At 48.4% G+C, this 20,052-nt stretch overlaps 1 protein-coding gene across 5 annotated transcripts in view; it reads left to right on the top strand.

The window, feature by feature from the left end:
• Positions 1–20,052, top strand: part of TRERF1 (transcriptional regulating factor 1) — a 197,358-nt gene that overhangs the window by 132,089 nt on the left and 45,217 nt on the right. The window lies entirely within an intron of this gene.

Below are 20,052 nucleotides of genomic sequence, written 5' to 3'. Positions count from 1 at the left end.
TCTTATTTGGAATTTACATGCTCAATGTCTTTTTATTCAGTGATTATCCCAGTTATTTATTTTTTTAGAGATGGGGTCTTGCTATGTTGCCCAGGCTAGCCTTGAACTCCTGGGCTCAAGTGATCCTCCCACCTCAGTCTCCCAAGTAGCTACCCAAGTATTTTAAGTATTTTAACATGCATACTTAAAGTCTAGAATTGATCAGTATCTTTCCTTTTCTTCCAAACAATACAAGAACTATAGACTGGTTTAATTCTAATCACTACCTTTCCCAGTTTACATACTATTGTTATCCTGTGTTTTCCCTCTACCCTATTTTTGCCTACACATTAGACGTCATTATTTTTATATAAATATTTATTTGTATTTATCATACATTTTTATCACCATCCTTTCATGAATTTGGGATCATTTTCTTTCTGCCTGAAATAAATCCTTCAGCATTATCTTTTAGTGAGGGTCTGTTGGTGGTAAACTCTCTCAAGATTTTTCTGTTTTGGTTTGGTTTGGTTTTGCTTTGAGTTGGTTGAGTTGAATGCCTTTTGCTCTCAGTTTTGAACGGTAGCTTTCCTGGATATTTTCTCTTAGGTCATTGAAGCTGTCTGTTACTCCACTGCCTCTGGCACTGAATATTGTTGTTGAGAAGTTGTCTGTCAGTTTAATTACTGTTCCTTTGTAAGTGATCTGATATTTCTCTCTGGCTGCGTTAAAGATCGTCATTTTCTTGTGTGTTCTGCAACTTCATTACCATGTGTCTCGGTGTAAATTTCTCTGTCTTTCTTTATTCTGTTTGGGTTTTGTTGGGATTCCGAGAGCTAAAGATTTGTATCTTCCAACATTTTTGGAAAATTCTCACCCTTCATTTCTTTGAATATTGCCACTTCCCCATTCTCTCTAATCTTTCCTTCTGGAACCCCACTTAGACGTATATTAGACCTTCTCATTCTGTTCTCTGTATCTTAATCTTTACTTTATATTTTTCATCTCTTTGTCTATGATGAACTCTGAGTAATTTCTTCAGATCTATCTTCTATTTAATTAATTTATTCTGTATCTTTTATTTTTCTTTTTCCACCCCGTACCTATTCTGTGTCTTAAATGTTAGTTAATCCATCCGTTGAATTTTTTTCTTTTCACTTCCTTTATTTGTCATTCTGGCAGTTCTGGGTCCATTATTTTTCAAATCTCATTGGTGATTTTTCTGGTTTCTTATTTCTCGCTCCTATTTGAAGACTTTTATTTCTTTAAAATAGTTGAATTAGCTCTTTAGAAATTTTATAAATTTATGTCTGGCAATTCCAGAATCTGAAGTCTTCACGAGTCTGATTGGGCCATCCGTTGTTTCTGCTATATTCATAGTGCCTTGTTTCCTGTGAGCTGCTCGTTTTCCTTGGAACTTTACCTCTGGGAATTATCTGAGGTGTGGGTTGAAGCTGGTGTTTCAGAGAGGATTTGTATTAACTTCTGCTAGTTGTCTGGGGGGCACTGCCAGCCAAAAGCACCTTAAATTAATTCTCTACTGAAGACTTCCCCTGGCTACCCAGGTAACATAACTCAGGCTGCCAACCTGTGGAAAGTTCAGCTTACGATTATAAATTTTCAGAGGAGGTATTTTTCCCCCTTTCTGCCCAGCCCAAGGTCAAGTTTCCTGACAGTGCCCTTCTGTGTTGTGCATTCAATTCCTACTCACCAAGAGTGGAGATATTTGAAGTCCCAGCTCTATGTGGGGGTCTTCCTAGGCAGCTCTCATTGGGAAACAGAATCTCCAGTGTTCAGCAGAAACCCTCAGAGCAGAGACCAGCTGTGGTGCTAGCTTATCTGCCAGGGTTCCTGCTTTGGGCTTGTTTTGGTCTTTGAGGAATCTTTCCATTTATACCAACTCAACAATGTGTATTCAATCTTCATATTTAAAATGTTATCTAGCATGTTAGTTGTTTCAGTTGGGATCGGGTAGGGTATCTGGTCTACCACATTGCCAGAAGGTATATCTTTTTTCTTCTCCACAATAGCCCTGTTGGGCAGGAATATATATTCCTTTTTCACAGAAGAGTGAACCGAAGCCCAGAGAGGTTATGTAACTAGCCACAGTCACAGACCCAGCAGGGGAAGGACTGGGAGAGAATATGTCCCAGTCCTCTCCTGTCTTCACACCTTCCCTCTCTCCAGGATAACTGTTGACCACTGAGAATGAGCTTTATGCTCACAAAGGATATGAGTTTCTACCAAAATGCTCTAACTAGCTGGACAGCTTTGTAAAATTTGTTTATGAATCTACTGTTTATCTTCCTTGAGAGAGGAAATGGCTTCTGCATATCTTGTGGCTGGTTTCTCCAGCGGTCACCAGCAACTTCCCTGCGTGGTTTCCACTCTGCTGAGGGCACGCTGTCTCTCCTTCTTCCCACCGTCTTCCCTTCTCCCTCTCCCCGTCCGTCCTGCTGTCGGTTTTTCTGTTTCCTGGTGGTGTGCCTCTCATCAGAGGTGAGGCTACAGAGCATGGTGGTTTGGCTTTTGGGGCTTTGTGGGTCAGGGAGAAAGAGCTGAGTTTGAACCTGGCTCTGCCACTTACTGGCCTAAGCCCTCTGAGCATCAGTGTCTTCATCTATAACATGGGGCGACAGACAGCTGTCCGAGCACCGAATGAGATGATGCGTGTAGAGCCTGCAACACGGAGCATGGACGCCCAGAGCGCTGGGTCGGTGGTAGTTACTATTACGACCGGGAACACCCTGCTTTACGGCCAGTGCTCTTGTTCAGTGATGCTTTTAAACTGACAAAGCTGGTTTATAAAATGGGATGAAAGTGGAGACAGAAATCTACTGTAAATGTGGGGCTTCCCGCCTCACTATTATGTTCTTCCAGCTGGGGTGTTTCTAAAAAATACTCTGAGAGAAGATAGAACACACTGGTCTGGCCAGTGTTTGTGGGGGACAGAGGCCAGGGCAGGGTCCTGGCAATGGGACTGAGCCCCCACGCCCCTGACCGCGGCCCTCCCTCCGAGCTGTGCCCCGTGTTGTGGCGCCATGTGGGGCTGGAGCCGACGCCACCGCTCGTCCTGGAGGTTTCCCCTGCAGAGCCTGGGGGTGGCACTCTGCCCTGCAGACACGTTTCCGGTAGGTGATGGGGCAGGGGAGAGGGGACTTTAGTGTCCATTTGCCTCCACTCTTTGAACTGGCATGAGACTTTTCATGTCACATGCTCCCTTTAGTCAATGGCTTCGTGTCACTCCCAGATTGGGATCGCTTCCTGATCAGCTGTCTGTCAGGCAGCATCTGTTTTTTCAATACCTGCTATTCATAGTGACTCTGGGCCCTGCACAGTGGGCAAGTGATATAAAAAAATCCATGAAGTTGCTGTGAACCTAAAACAGCCCTAAAAATTAAAGAGTATGAACAACACAAAGACTTTATAACCAAAAAAAATGCTTTAAGGATAAAACATCTTATAAGATCATCAGGTATTCAGAGTGGATATCCAAGGAGGAAAAGCACCATTCCCTTGAGTGGTCATGGAAGACTTCCTGGAGGAGGCAGATTTGAGCTGGCCCTATGGGGCGGTTAGGGTGAGGCAGCTGGAGAAGGAGCCTCGTGCATCCTGAGTGTGGAAGTGATGTGAACTGGGGTTTAGAGATGAGCATCCTCATGAGGCAGTAAGACCCTTTGTCCAGCCCCACAGATAGTCTTTGTGGCCCCTCTTGGAGAGCCATCTCCTATTATCTGTAGCCCTGAGAAGTCCTGCAGCTAAAGTTTGAGTGTGTTTCACCAGGTCTCCCAAGCGTTTGACCACTCACGGCTGATGAACATGGAGGTCTTGAATGGGTTTGCATATAGGGCTTTTGTCTCTCTGATGCTTCAGTTCATCTGGGCCGCCGACTGACTTTTGTAAAACAGCGATTGGCAACTTTCTTTAAAAGTTTAGCCTTTTGTGAGTACCAAAACATTATTTGGAGCCATTCTTTTGTCTTCTTTCTCTAAGCATTGCTCAAATGTTTAGAAGGGTGAAGGTTGCTAGGGACACTGAGCAGGGACACTGTCGGAGTTAGGGAGGGGGCTTCTTTGTTCTCCTGACTCCTGAGAAGATACCCTGGATGGTCTCCACCCAGCGAGTGGCTGAGCCTGTCTGCCGGGGTTGTTAAATGCCCTGCCCGCTCCACACCTCCCTCCCCACCAACAAACCTCAAAGTCTATTAACAGCCTCTGTCCTGATAATGATTCATTCTTCCTGCCCCTCCTCCACTCTAGTTACTCAGAGCAATGAGCCAAGATTGATTACTTACAGCCGCCAACTGGCCTCGCCCATGGAGAGCTCACCTGGTAAATTAAATGTTCTTCACCAGGTGACACCCCAGGTTGAGTTCTCCTTGTCGGCTAGCCCTGTACGGTGCAAGAAGGGCTTGTCGTAGATGCAGACAGAGACCATCTCCAGAACCAGGAAGCTGGGACGCATCATGTCTGGGGCTGTCTGAGGAATTTGAGGTGCTGGGGTTATTGTGGGTATAGAGACAGAAGACACCCCAGACAAATTGCAGAGCCACATAAAAGTCAATGGAAATATGTTCTAAATCGAGTCTTTAAGTGCTACTGTGGAGATTGGCCATCAACTCCTTCTCACTGTTGGGCTGTCTCCCTTCTAAAAATATTTTAGTAACATTTATTGTACTGTTATTCATATCCATTATTCTATTTTTTTAAATTACAACATTATAGCTAGAGTTTAAGGTCACTCTGATACCCTCCCCCCTTCACTCTCTTCCCTTTTCCAAAAGATGGCAGAACTGAGACTGAAATCCAGGCGTCCTCACTCCCTGCACTCTTTGCCCCTATAGCCTGGGATCCTTAGGGATCCGGTGTCATTGGTGAAAAACTCTGCTGTCTCAATATCTCAGCCCAGGACTTGCGGGTGTCCTGGGACAGGCAGGGTCTGGGGAGGTTCTTCCATCTAAGCGTTAGCAGGTCAGGGCCAGGGGGAGCTCCTTGGAGCTCATCGGGCCCAACCGCCTCGTCTGTAGAAGCTGAGTCTTTGGTGCAGGGAGGGGAAGTCATTTGCCCAGCAAGGTCACAGGGCCAGTCTCCTTTTCTGTTAGGTCCGGGTTATCTTTATGTTGGGTTTGCATTTCCTGAATACATAGCAACTGGGTATGGGGCGGGGGTGGAGGGCAGGGGAAGTGGGCTTACAAGAACCCCATCTGAGAATGTTTAAATTTCCTGTGACTGTCCCGTGAAGAGGGAGATAATCTGCGTGCACGTAATCAAGTGGCGAGGGGGAGACTTGGTTTAGGTCCAGGAGACCAAGAGTTAGAGGAAAAGGAGGAGAGCAAAATGAAAGCTATTCAGAGAAAGCTGTGACATTTTTATCGACGAAATAGGAACAAATAGGAGTTTGTTTGTACTTCAGTAATACCTTCTTGTTTGTATTTTTGGAGAGCACTCAAGTCACGTGGAAGCTCCGGCCTCACTCTGGTAGCAGTGGTTTGTGGTCTTTGGAGGCTCTCTGGCTTGGGACCAGGCGCCTTAGACTCTCGGCTCCCTCAGGTTGGCTCCTACCAGCACGTGTGATCTTCCGGAAACCTCTTTCCCCCTCGGAGTTTCCATAGCTTAGCTCAAATGGGAATAAAACTTCCTGCTGGGTCTGCCTCACGGGAAATCATGGGTGTGAGAGTGCCCCCCAAAATTGTGAGGGTTAGGTTGGCCTCATTTTTTCTTTTCTATCCGTGAGACTGGCTGAGCTCCAAGGGGGTCAGGAGCTTCCAAGGTGGGGGGGGGGGAATTTGCCTATTTTTTACCCATCAGGTCAGAGGGCACATGTGGCCCCAGATGCCACCCCAGACTGCCTCCCTGGGTCAGCCATGCCAGGCAGCATGTCCTCAGTTTCTTAGGGGGGGCTGATTGTTTAAGCAGGAGGAGAGGCTGTAACTAAAAGCAAGGACATGGCCAGTTCTCTGGAATCTGAGAATTTAGGGCCTTCCTGAAACAGGAAAAGAAGTAGAATATCACCTTTTCTGATATCCTGAAGGGACTGCAGTGACTCCAAGTAACTGAGGTGCACCCCCTAACTTTTTTCAATTATGGTAACTATGGACATTGTTAAGCTTTAGATGGCCACCAAGTAATTACTTCTCTTTTATTCTCTTGGGGCCTTGAACTGGTTAAGAGCCAGACCCCAGAGAGCAGAACACCACCTTCGTCACCACTGACACCAAGTTGGGGAACTCGGCCACACTCCTGTTTCCTCTTTTGCGCCCCCTGAATGGCACTGACCCACGTAGAACCCTAAGCCTGTCTCTTGAAGGGCCGGCCTGCCCCAGGAAGCTTCCTGCAAAGAACGAGCAAGTCACGTGAGCATTTGTTTGCATCCTTCTGTTGACCGTCCTGCCCCGTGAGCAGTACGCTGAACGTAGTTTGGCCTTGCCACGTCTCTGGATCTTCCTTTGCCATAAAAATGAATGTGCCCTGGTGTGTTGATGCTTTCAGGAGGTGATAGGGTAAGTGAGACTGTCGGTCCCTAACCGGAAGGGCCACAGGCTGCTGAGGCTTGTCTCTCTCTCCCCTCCTGTGCCCACCTCCCACAGTTCCTGCCCCTGAGCACCGTGCTGCTAATTGAAACAAAGAGAGGGCTAAAAGTTGCCCAGGAAACAAATAACCAAACTGAATCAATCACCACTGAGTCATTAAGCCTGATCTAAACTGTACCAAGTCAAAACTAAACAACAGAAGCCCCACCCCAGGCAGTGAGGCTGCTCAGTCCTCACCGGGAGCCACGCGTATCCCGTACATTCTCTTGTTGAACCTTTTTAGAAACCTGGGCCAGGAGGCACTGTTGTTCTTCTTTGACAGACCTCAGAATTAAGGCTCAAAAGCAAGGTTAGGTGGGCCTGCCAGCGTTATGAACTTTGCCAGGGGAAGATGGAGATTTGAACCCCGATGTTCTGACTCCAGAAGCAGCTCTTGGTGCTTCTGTGAGGAGAATACTTGCCACCTAACCCATTTGTTTCTCTCCAGTGCAATGTTCCTGATAAGTGGAACATTGTCCAGATAACTAGAGCTTAGCCCTTTAAGCCTAGAACTTTTTTTTTCTTTGTATAAAGTGCATTAGCTTCTTTTTCACACTTCCAAGTTCATGACTAAATGCTAGAGTGTTGGAGGTTGCTAGGAGCTGATGGCCAGATGTGTGGGGCGTGTCTACATTGTCGTATAAACCAGGTTTCCTCAAGCCTTCCAGAGCAAGGGTCAAAGTTGGATCTAACAACCGTCACGCCGCTCGCCTCTGCAGTGGGGACGAGGGGTGCTGCAGAGTGTCAGAGGAAGCCTCATCCTTCACCATCAGAGGGCCCAGCCCAGCCCTCAAAAGGTTGGGGGCTCAGCCTTTTTTCACCAATTATATGACCTTGGGAAGCTCATCCCCTGCATGTTAATTTCCTCATCTTTTTTTTGAAATAGAGGAGACAATTCTGATCTCACAGATTGTGGGGACAGAAAAAATAGTGTATGTCCGTGCCTTACACAGTGCTTTCTAGAATGTTACTATTGGCCATGAGGATATGCACACCCTCCCACAAATTCTTCCATGTCCCTATTAGAGACTCAGCGTTGGGCCAGAGGACTTTGGCTGTGGCCGGGGGAGACTGGTCTCTGAACTCTACTGATGTCAAGCGCACACACACCCTGTGGTCCGGAGCAGACCACTCTGCATCCCAGCATCGACTTCCTCATCCCAGGGCTGTTCAAGAGATGGAACCATGAGCCTTTTCCTCTTCTGTTCAAAATTTAAAAAGGAATGAAAGGAATGAGATAAAAGAAAAATTAGTTTTATTTAACCCGTGGCTTTTTTTCCCCTTCTCCCCTCCTTGCTGTGAGTGGGACTGCCACTTAACTTTTTTTTTTAATTAAAAAAAAAATGATGTTCTGGGTGATGGGACATAATATTTAGACATGTTGAGCTGACAGTTGATGGGTGTGTTGTCAATACACCATCACCACAAATCACGTTCCCAGGGTTGATCGGGAGGAGATTTGTGTGTAAATGTGCGTGAGCGCTCACACACCTGGATGATTTAGAGTGATTGGGGAAGGGCCCAGTGACCCGCATCAAAGGCAGCTCTTGGGGGAGGCTGGCGACAGGCGTGGGTCAGCTCATCAGAGCCGGAGGGGGGAGTCGGCTTCCATTGTGAATCGACGTGATGTGTTCTGTGTTTGCTGTGGGAGCAGCAGGTCTCCCCTCCGTCCCGTCCTCTGTCGTGTCTTTGGCACCCAGTGGGTGCCGTGTATCATGCTGACCACGAGACACTCCTTAAAAGAGGTCCCAGCTTGATGGAGGAGGCAGACAAAACAGTTTCGAACAGTGTGCAAGGGGCATGATGTGGCTGTCTGGGCGGCCTTCCTCATGCCCCTGCCTTCATTCACTGCCTGTCGTCAGGGGCCTCACACCCCTCCCGGCTGTGGAGCCTCTGTCCAGCTGCCTCAGTGACAACTGCTCTTGGAGGTCTCAACGTGAAACTGAGCTTTGCCAGTGCTCCAGTCTGCATAGCTGTGAACTTGACATCTAGGTGCCGTCGGACACTCCCCTCCACATCCCCATGCCCCTTCCGTCACTAATGCTGTCTGGTTCACCCCCAAACGCCCCTTCATCATCACCCTCTTCCAGGCTACCTGGCCAGGACTATAGCAGCCTAAGTCACCCACATCCTCACTCACCCTCCTCCAGTCCATCGTCTGTGCCAGGGGTCCCCAAACTATAGTCCGTGGTCCAAATCCAGCCACTGGCTGATTTCGCACAGCCCATGAGCTGAAAATGGTTTGTAAAGGTGAACACTGGGTGGTATGGGAACACTGACTTTCCCTTTGGAGGGAAGATGTTATCCCTTCAAAAAATAATTCCATTCTTCTCCATAGGAGATCTATATTACAAAAAATTATACTCTATTATATTTTCAGTTTCCTCACAAATTTATAGAAATTTATTTTTTCTCTTATATATATGTGTGTGTGTATGTATCTGCTATTTTGCCTCTTGGCTGTAAAGCCTAAAATGTATATTATCTGGCCATTTACAGAAAAACTTTGCTGACCCCAGCACTGTGGCCAGAGCAAGCTTTTCAAAGTGTAGATCTGATCAGTCATGTGCTTGCTCACACACACAGTTCAAGATACTTTAGTGGTTTGCCAATGCTCGGGCTGAAGAGAAAGCTCCTTATCCTCAAGAACCTTGGATGGTCTCACTCCTGCCCCTTCTCCAGTTCCATCACTGTGCTCCTTTTTCCTGTATTCTTTCAGTTGCTTGTGTCTGCCATGTCCCCCCACCACCACCAGTGGCCACAGGGCCTTTGCCCATGCTGTCCTTGACTCTGTCTGAAATACAGCTTTCTACACCCCATTTTCCTTATTTAAGTCCTCCTCGTCTTTCAGATCACAGCATCACTGTGACTCTTCAGAGGATCCTTGACTTTTCTGCTGAGGTCATGGCCCTTTATTATAGCTACTCATCTCAGACACAAAATTGCATTTGTCTGTGTGTGACACACACACCCCCAGACTGCAGGCCCCACGAGAGCTGACACCACGTCTGTTCCCACCTCCATCATATCTGCTGTGCCAGGTAAACAGCACGCAATAAATGTCTTCTTTCAATGAATGGCTGCGGATCAGGGAAGACATCATGAAAGATGTTAGGTTCAAACAGGAACTTGTAGACTGGACATACAGAAAATGGGAGAAAAAGATTTCAGGCAGAGGGACCAGCATTCTGGAGGCCCTGCGTGTCTCCATGGGACAGGTCCTCGAGGTGTCTATGGTGGGTGGGTGGGGGAAGTCATGGGACAAGTGGGTGAGGCCAGATCGTGAGGGCCTCCTGTGCCAGGCCGAGCTGTTCAGACACTTATCCCGTTGGCCAAAGGGAGCACTGGAGGTTTTAAGCAGAGGGGTGGCAGGGCAGGGCTGGAGGGGATGAAGCCAGCTGTGAGAGATTATCATAGATTAGGTGAGGAGGTGGCCAGGGAAATGCTATGGAGGAACGGATAACTTATTGGAAATGAGCAGGGGTGGGGAGAAGATGGGCTTTTAGGGTCCTGGTTTCTGACCCCAAGAAACCTGGTTCCTGGGAAAAGGGCCTGCAGGCATTTCAGAGGAGTGAAGAGAGTACAAGAGGGAGAGGTGAATGTGTGGGGGGCAGGAAGCAGAGCGGGCAAAGGCCTGTGCCCCCTTTTCTTTGTGAATTAGGGGTCAGGATCATCTACTGAGACAAAGGGATTTTGGTTTCAGGTCATGGACGTTGGCCTCTTCCCCCTTTTGCAAGCAGAGGGCTCCACATGGTCTGTAAATGGCTGGGGATTCGCCTCAGCCTGGAGCAGCTGGGGGCTCAGACTGCGGATTAAGTCCCAGACACTTCAGGGGATCTTATAAACCTGCCCTGCCTCATCCTTTTCCAAAAATGCAAAGTCTAAATGTCAGCTTTGTCAGAAATCCTGCTTTGAAGGCCTTTGAAAAAAGGAGGTCTGCTGACTTCAGAAAATGTTTGCTGAGGGCCTGCCCCACCCAGCTGTGCCCTGAGCACCACGGGGAACCCAGCTCTCTGCCTGAGGAGCGTGTGCCTGACCTGTAGGTACACAGTAAACATTGGAAACGCATGAAAAGCAGTACCAGGAGGCATAATGCAGCCACATGGCAAGGCGCAGTCACACACAGGTGCAGCTGTCTTTAACCAGCCTCTACGTGGCTGAGTGGCAGCTGACCACAGCTTGCTAGCCCTGCCCCAGACGGGGCACGCACTGCTGAGACACAGGGCTTTTGGTTTCAGGTCATGGACGTTGGCCTCTTCCCTCTTTTGCATCTACCCCAAATGTAGTCGGGGACTGAAGGAGCACCAACTGCATTGGTCCCCAAAACTGCTTATGTCAGTTGTACTTGTTATTATAATTATGCATATTAATTAGATGTGACGTAAGCTGAACTAGGAATGTAAAGAAGAAAGAGAAGTGCCGTTTCTATGAAAAGTAAGAGTCACCTTGTTCTACCTCATCTGGGAAGGTGCATCGGGGGGACTCAAATTTTTCACTGCTGAATGCTTTGGAAAGAAGTGCTAAAAGCAAGCCACCAAAAGGGAATTGCTGCCAAGTTAGGTGTGCGCAAGACAACTATTCAAGACGGGCGCTAGAGGGAGAGAGACTGTGAGCACTAGAGGACTCTGCACTGCAGTTCCTTTACCAGTGTCCTCAACTTCTGGCTCCTTTTTAAAGAAACCAAACTGAAAAATTATAGATGATTTATTATCAGTGGTTTATGCAGAAAAGACAAATGCAGATCTGTGAGCAAAGACCTGGACCCTGCCTCGAAAGACTAGTAAGATATTGAAGTTATTGAATTCAAATAAATTTTTAAGGCATGATTGTACTGCTTTTAAATCCACATGCACTTTTCTCCACCGTTTTATTATACCTGTTTATTTTTTAAAGAAGTAATATATTCACATGGTTCAAAACACAGAAAAATATAAAACGACATAAAATGAAGTCTCTTTTCCTTTTTCCCCGGGTTGACCCAGTTTTCACCACCTCCCCATAACTATTATTAGTTTCTTGGATCCTTCCAGATTTTCTTTATGAATATACAAGCAACTATAAATATACAGTCAGTCCTCATTTTTTGCAGATTCTGTATTTGCAAATTTTCCTACTCTCTAAAATTTATTTGTAACCACAAAATCAATACTTACAGTGCTTTCTTGGTCATTTATGGACATACATGGAACAGTGAAAATTTTGAGTAGCCAGATGGACATTCCCAGCTGAGGTTGAACGAGGCAATCCTGCCTTCATTTTTTTTTTTTTCTAGATGGTATCTCTGTCACCCAGGCTGAGTGCAGTAGTGTGATCTTAGCTCACTGCAGCCTTGAACTCCTGGGCTTAAGCAATCCTTCTGCCTTAGCCTCCCGAGCAGTTGGGGCTACAGGTATGTGCAACCACATCTGGCTAATTTTTTTTTTTTGAGACAGAATCTCACTCTGTTGCCTGGGCTAGAGTGCCGTGGCGTCAGCCTAGCTCACAGCAACCTCAGACTCCTAGGCTTAAGTGATCCTCCTACCTCAGCCTCCCGAATAGCTGGAACTACAGGCACACACCACCGTGCCCGGCTAATTTTTTCTCTATATATATATTTTTAGTTGTCCAGATAATTTCTTTCTATTTTTAGTAGAGATGGGGGTCTCACTCTTCCTCAGGCTGGTCTCGAACTCCCAACCTCGATAATTTTCTTTCTTTAAGAGACAGAGTCTTGCTATATTGCCCAGGCTGGTCTCAAACTCCTAGCCTCAAGCAATCCTCCCAACTGGGCCTCCTGAGTTGCTGAAATTACATGTGCAAGCCAGCAACCCTGCCTTCTTATTCCAGCACTCATGCTGTAGTGCTGCATTTTTCACATTTTTGTGTCTTTTGTTGTTGATTTCACTGTTTGAAGGGATCCCCAGGTGTAGTGCTGAAGTGTTGTCTACTGTTCTATGCATAAGAAGGCTACAATGTGCCTTACAGAGAAAATACTTATGTTAGATAAGCTCTGCTCAGGTATGAGTTATCATGCTGTTGGCTGTGAGTTCAATGTCAGTGAATCAACAACAGATATTAAATAAGATGTCCTTTAAACAGACACACACAAAACAAGGTTATGTATTGATCAATTGATGAAAATGTTGCAACCAGAGGCTCACAGGAACCTCACCCTATATTTTCCCTAGGGGCAGTGGTTCAGTATTCAGTAATTCAGTGTTCATGGGGACTTCATAGAACATAACTACCACAAACAACAAAAGTGAACCATTTATATACATGTATACAGACATGCATATAAGTATATTCTATTTTAACCATTTTTTACATAAAAGCATATTAAACATGCTGTTCTGCATCTTTCTTTTTCACTTAACCTTGGAGATCTTTCCATATCAGTTCAGATAGAGTTTCCTTGTTCCTTTATCCACTGCGTAGTATCCCATCGTGGTTTTTCTATAATTCCATTTATTTATTTATTTAGAGACAAGAGTCTCGCTCTGTTGCCCAGACTAGAGTGCCGTGGCGTCAGCCTAGCTCACAGCAACCTCAAACTCCTGGGCTTGAGCAATCCTCCTGCCTCAGCCTCCCAAGTAGCTGGGACTACAGGCATGTGCCATCATGCCTGGCTAATTTTTTCTACATATATATTTTTAGCTGTCCATATAATTTCTTTCTATTTTTAGTAGAGATGAGGTCTCGCTCTTGCTTAGGCTGATCTCTAACTCCTGAGCCCAAACAATCCGCCCGCCTCGGTCTCCCAGAGTGCTAGGATTACAGGTGTGAGCCACCGTGCCCGGCCTATAATTCCCTTTAATCAATCCCTTATTGACAGGCATTTGGGTTGTTTTCAGTCTTTGGCTCTTCAAACTAAACCGAATTGTGTACACTTGTCTATGGGTCATTTGCTATGGGTCTCTGCTTTAACCAGCTTCCTAGAAAGGGAATTCTGAGGGCGGCAGTCAAGCCCAGCCGAACTGACACATCAGAAGCCATCACACCCTCCTCCACTGCCTGGGTGTTTCTCCTAAAGAAATTCTCAGACAGGTTCATAAGGGGACACATCTGAGAGTGTCCACTGGGAGGCTGGTAAGGTCGTAAATGTGGTGGGTGCACTTACGCCTTGTGCGGCTGCTGGGAGGGGCTTGTGAGGGACTTGGCACCGTGCCTGGCCTGTGGTTGGTGGCCAGTACAGGTTTGCCCTCCTTGCCATTCTTCCCTCCCCTGCTCAGCAGCATCTCACCCCAGCTCCTTGGTACCACGCTGGGAGTCCTTCCTGCAGCTCTCTCCACTGCAGCCACCCCTCTGCAACCCGCCTCCAGAGGATGGAGGACGCCTGGGCGGTGTCCTAGGCATAACTGTGGGCCACATCGGCTCCCTGGGAAGGGGACTGGCTCCTTCCCTTCCTAATCTTTAGCCACGCACACAGGGTTGATGCTTGACAAACTTGTTTGCCGTATTCCGTGAACATTGGGTGAATCTACTTTGGCTAAATAGTGCCCATGGCCAAGGGGAGAGGAAAGGGAGATATTTTTAAAAAAACAAAGGTATTAAGACACAATTCTGATCCTATGGGACTTAAAATTTGGTATCAGTTGAAAAATAGAACTCCCGAGGTGCGTGAGCCTGGTGGAGTGGTGTTCCCAGCCGCAGGGTGCGCGTCTGGGCCTGCAAAACCTGCAGCTGGGTTTGCCGTCCACACTGTCCTCGCTGCCCCAGGCTCCCGGACCCCACTTCTGTCTTCTCAGTTCAGCTGCAGGGGGCACCCTGGCGGGTGCAGCACATCAGCCCTCTGGTCTCAGAGCAGCAAAGGGAAGTCGTTTTGGCAACAAATTGGGACCGTGAGACCATCCTGATGACCAACAGGATATCTGTCTTGAGCAAGTGCAGGCAGGTTTGGGGGCTCCCCAGGGGGAGGTGAAGGATTGGCAGAGGAGCAAACCCAGAAGGGGCCAGAGCCCCTCCTTATTCCCTGAGGCCTCTTGGTAGCCGGAAGCCACCCACACACAAAACTCCTAACGGGAATCTCAGGTGAGAGGGAATTTTCACTTCCGACTTTATTCTATAACACCGAATTCTTAGAAGCATTTGTCAATTAAAACACACAGTTGTGTTTAATCTTGGCACGCTGTGATTTGGAACGAGGTCCTCCTGACAGACTCTCTCAGTAGCTCCCAGCGACCTGTCTCTCGAGGAGGTCCTCTCAGTTTGGTCTGGGGCCTCGTTGTTCCTTGCTCCCCACCCCCTCGGTGGCGTCCTCCTCCTGGACCCTCGAATGAGGAGCCTCTGTCACCCGATTGAGAAGGCCGGCCTCCCATGGCACGAGGAAGGACAGAGGCGACTTTGACCACGGGGGCTGCAGGGCATGGACGCTGAGGCTTCTCCCTGGCCTCCCTGGGCAAATGCCTCCTGGCACTGGCACTGCCCGGCCCGAGTGAGCAGGACGGGCTCCCCCGCCTTCCTCGGGGGGTGCAGCCTGCTGGCGGGTGGTGTGCAAGGGGGCCAGGACTGGACCCGCGGGGGCCCGGAGGAGGGAGTGACTCAGAAAGTGCTGCTGGGAAGGCCTCCAGCCCCAGACACCAGAGTTCCCCCCGAAACCTTAGAACTCGGAGCCAACAGGGGCGCAGGGATTGCTTGTCTGAGCCCCTTATCTCACGAGTGAAAAGCCGGGGGCTGTGGCACTGCCCAGGATGTGGCTCGGTGCTGCTGCCGGTGTTTACAGAGTGCCCGAGCGTGGCACTGACGTCATAAGCTGGGGAACGCCGGGCCTTCCGCAAGGGCTTCCTGTCTGCAGTGCAGGCAGCAGAGCCCAGGGAGACACCCCAGCACCCCAAACACGAGAATACTGTTGCACAGTTGTTTTACACGCGAGGAGCATTGCTGACCTTGTTAGGCCCTAAGCTGTGCACTGTGTTTTAGAAAGAAGGGGAGTGGTTTCCCCCAAGACGCTTACCCCTCTCTGGGGCCCTGGGTGACCAAGGCATTTATTTTTCTGTACAGTCTGATGTCTTTGGAGGCCACACACCAAAGCCAAGCCAGCTGGTCCATTTGGGAACTGAGTTCCTAACCACAGCAGCCCACCTGGAATCCTGGGGCCTGGAGAGTCCGAGGGGCTGGTGCCATCTTAGGGTGCATGGCCAGGATCTAGTGACAGAGCCAGCCACCCCCTCCCCACTGTCCCCTACAGAGGAAACCAGTGTGTGCTGCTGACCTGCTGGAGGCTCTCTTGGCAGCGTGGCTCCATGGGGCTGGGTGTGGGGCTTGAGTAATAGCAACAGAGCCCTCCGGTGCTTGACTGGTGTTTTCTTAAATTAATAATTCACTCTGAGGCTGTGGGTGGGGCCGAGGGGGCCAGATATCCCTGCCAGCACCACTTCCCTCCATCTTTCTCCCCGTGCTCCCTGGGGCTCCACTGGAGCAGCCGAAGGGAAATCTCTTCTCCCAGCCCTGCCCTGCCCTGCCCTGCCCTGCCCAGGACCGCTGCAGGGCTGGAGAGCCTTTCTTTGGCTGTACTCCCAAGTGCTGATTCAGAAGGCCCCACACCCCAAGTCCTCAGGGGCAGGAGTGGAGGATCTTCCTGCGAGCCCTGGGTCCAGACCCCTCCAGCCAGGTGGCCCTGCAGAGGCCCTCCCTGAGTCCCCAACAGCGAGCGTCTGCCCACTGCACCTCCGGGGCCCTCACCTTCCCGTGAGACCCGAGCCCCATATGGTGGCCGCCCCCCTCAAGGCCTGGGCTTGCCAGGTGCCCTTCTCTGCCTTTTCTTTGTGACATTCCTTGGGGTCTTGTAGAAGCCTCCTCCTCCCCCAGATCATGAGCTTAGAGAAACAGGTTTGTCCTGTAGCAGTCCTGGCACAGTAGGGCCGTGTTGTGAGTTTGAATCAAAGAAGGTAAAGGACAGGGCAGGGCACAGAGGCTGAAGTCCGAGCTGTGAGGTTTAGTTCACTCACTGTACACCTCGTAAGGCGGAGTCCCTGACCTACTCACCTCTCTGGGCACGAAGTAGGTCTTCAGTATGGCTGCAGATTGATGCTGAAGTCCTCTTAGCTCTTCCTTAGGAGAACATGTAATTATCAGGTTATTAAATATGGAATGTCCGATTTCCCTAGGTACTGTTAGTTAATATCTCTCACATTTCACCTTGACACTTCCTGTTTTATTTTTATTGTGAATTTTATTTTTATTGCATTTATTCTTTCAAACGCACAGTTTGGCTTGTGATTATCTTTCAAATTCCAACAATATTGGCTTATTTGAAACAAATTGGCAAGGTAAAGAAGCTGGATAGGCTGGGCGCGGTGGCTCACGCCCTGTAATTGCGTGGCATTCTGGGAGGCTGAGGCGGGAGGATTGCTCAAGGTCAGGAGTTCGAGACCAGCCTGAGCAACAGTGAGACCCCGTCTCTCCTAGAAATAGAAAGAAATTATCTGGACAACTAAAAAAATATAGAGAGAAAAAATTAGCCGGGCGTGGTGGTGCATGCCTGTAGTCCCAGCTACTCGGGAGGCTTGAGGCAGGAGGATCGCTTGAGCCCAGGAGTTTGAGGTTGCTGTGAGCGAGGCTGATACCACGACACTCTAGCCTGGGCAACAGAGCCAGACTCTGCCTCAAAAAAAAAAAAAAGAAGAAGAAGAAGCTGGATAGATGGGTTCTGCATGAATTAAACAAGCATCAGAAGAGAAAACATCTCCAAGCTTGCCTTTCTTTGCTGTCACGACATAAAGGTGAACCATTTCTACACCATATTGTTACATTTCTTTTTACCATTGCAAGCATTCGGCACAATGGTTGGATAAAGATGAAGTGCCAACACACAGTCCAAAACCGAATATTCAGCAAAAAAAAGCTAATGGTTTCTGTTTGGTGGTCCAGCACTGGTATTATCCACTATAGATTCATGAAACCTGGTCAGTCAATTACAGCGATGTCTACTGCATAACTGGGTGAAATGATGATGACGCTTGTGATGAAGCAGCTGAGATTGGTCAAAAGAGACAGGGCAATCCTCTTGCAAGACAACACATGACCACATGTCACACAAACAACGCTGCTCAAATTACTGAAGCTGGACTTGGAAACTCTCTGTTGTCCACCATATTCACCAGACCTTACACCAACTGACTCCCGCTTCTTCCAGGCTTTGGGCCACTTGCAAGGAAAAACGTTCAGTTCTCAAAAAGCTGTAGAAAATGCCTTTTGTTTTCATCGCCACTCACTCTCTAGGCTTCTTCGCTGCTGGCATAAACAAGCTACCTTTAAGATGGCAAAACTGTGTTGATAGTTTAGGCTCATACTTTGATTAATTGTACTGCTTGTTGTTTGAGATATAACAAACTAAACTTTTGATTCGAAATCGGACATTTCATATTTAATGACCTAATATAAAGTAGCCAGCCTTTAGGTCTCTCAGGGACTCGGGGTGTCTCCCTGCTCTGTCCTCTCTCTGCAGACCTCTTGGCTAAGTCATCTGTCAGCCTCACCATCGCCAGGTGATGGGGGATGTCAGCTGTGGCTTGGGAGGAGGCTTCCTGAGGAGCCAGGCAGGCCTGAGTGGTCCTTGTCCCCTCAGGGCCTACTGCATGTCTCCCTGTAGTTAAGGTGCCGTGAGTTTGCGTTGTAATGCGTGTGCATCGTGCCCTTTATCTCTGGAACCATAGCCCATGACTGACTTTATCAGTATTGATGTGAGGAGATTCATTCCAGGTGGCCGTGTTGGAGCACGTCCCACTCAAGTTTCCCAGAGCAGTTTATCCTACAGGAAGTACTTGGTCACATCAGTTACACTGGTTTAACATTACCTCACCAACAACTTCTGTGTGTCCTAAAAGGAAAGCTGGAGACACATGGTGGTCTCCCCACTCTGTGCATTTGCCCCCTAGATGGTCATCAGGTCTATGCAGTGAATACGAACTGGGTACAGAACCCTGAATTTCAGTCTCGACAAGTTGATAAAAGATGAGGCAGAGATCTTATGGAGTTTATTCAGGCTCTCTCCAGAAAAACTTTGCTTTAATTATCTGGATATATAAAAACATGGCTGAGGTCCAGAGAGGGCAATCACTTACCCAGGGTAACACAGAATCAGTGGAACCAAAGCCCAGGGTGGTTTTGGTTCTATGCCACTGCCCTTGTAACTATGCCATATTCACAGAGCCCATGCCCATGTTCCTCATCTCCCCCCAGCCCTAGCCATTTGTGGAGGAGTGTGGTTTGAAAAAACTGTGCCCAGGAATATGTCAACAAGGCCCATTCAGACCATGGCTGCCTCCTCCAGGAAGCCACCCTAGACTCCTGCGGTGCCTTTTTCTCTCCCCATGTCTCAGCATCCTCACCACTTCACACCAGCCAGGGAGAGAAGTGGCATATGGTAGCCACTGATAAAGTCCCTGGTAAAGAACTATTGCCAGCCCAGAGGAGAAATGGCAATGACAGTGAGGACCAAGAGCCTCCACACCAAAAAGTGAAATAGCGCCAGTTTCCTAAGGGAGACCCATCTATAGGAAGCAAAGTCCAAACTTTCCATTTTGCAGGTTCCCGGGCTGTGCGTCGGGCTTCTTTCTGATGCCTAGGGCTTGAAGGGACCAATAGATGCCACAGGGTGAGATCAAAGGATGGAGAAATGAACGCCCAAAGCGAGCCTTAAAAGTCCTCCCACAGCTGAGAGTTGGCATGAGCCCAGGGCAGAGCAGTGGGGCTGAGAAGGAACAAGATGAGCCAGTCACTTCACCGAGGCAGATTTGGGCCTAACCACCGTCATTGGCAGCACATGTCCACAGTAATCGGGTTACTGGATTATAAAATACCCACCGGCTTTATTTAGAAGACTAACCAGAAAGCATTTTAGAATAACAAGGTTGCTAAAAAGGAGACCACGAACTAGGAGCCCACGTCTTGGAGAACTGCCCGTGGCTCCTGCCTCCTTTGGGGAGTTCGGAGAGAGTTGGAGTGGGAAGATCCCAGGGGAATCGAGTCGAGCTTCCTTGATGGACCTGAGAGGAAGGCTGGACCAAAACACAAGCCAGGGCATTTGGGGAATTGTGTATACAGTCTCCAACTGGTGGCCCAGGGCCGTAAAAAGGAAAATCTTTCTGTTTCTTCTTCCTCAAACAAGCAATGGTGGTCTGGCAGGAGCAGGGTGTTATCCCTTCCGAATTGTAAGCAAACAAGTCCTGCTGAGACCTCGGCCAAAGTCAACTTCCTCTCCCTTGTCTCTCTCTGTCTCTCTCTCTGGTTCAAAGGATGGCCCCTAGGACAGACATCCTCCTTGCAGACTGTGGCCCAGTCTCCTGGGGCCCCCAGGGCAGGGGCTGGGGGTGGGGAGACTTTGATGCTCTATTTTAGAGTAAGGGTTACCACACCGTGGCTCAGGCCAAATCCAGCCCACACCTCTTCTTGTACAGCCTGTGAGCTAAGAAAGATTTTTACATTTTTTATTGGTTGAAGAAGGATCAAAAGAAGAACAATATTCCTGACATGTGAAAAGTTAATATAAAATTCAAGTTTCAGTGTCCATAAACGAAGTTGTATTG

Source organism: Lemur catta, chromosome 2 (genome assembly GCF_020740605.2).
Source record: "Lemur catta isolate mLemCat1 chromosome 2, mLemCat1.pri, whole genome shotgun sequence".
Lineage (NCBI taxonomy): Eukaryota > Metazoa > Chordata > Mammalia > Primates > Lemuridae > Lemur > Lemur catta.
Note: the sequence above shows the minus strand (reverse complement) of the source record. Positions and strands in the feature narration are given on the sequence as shown.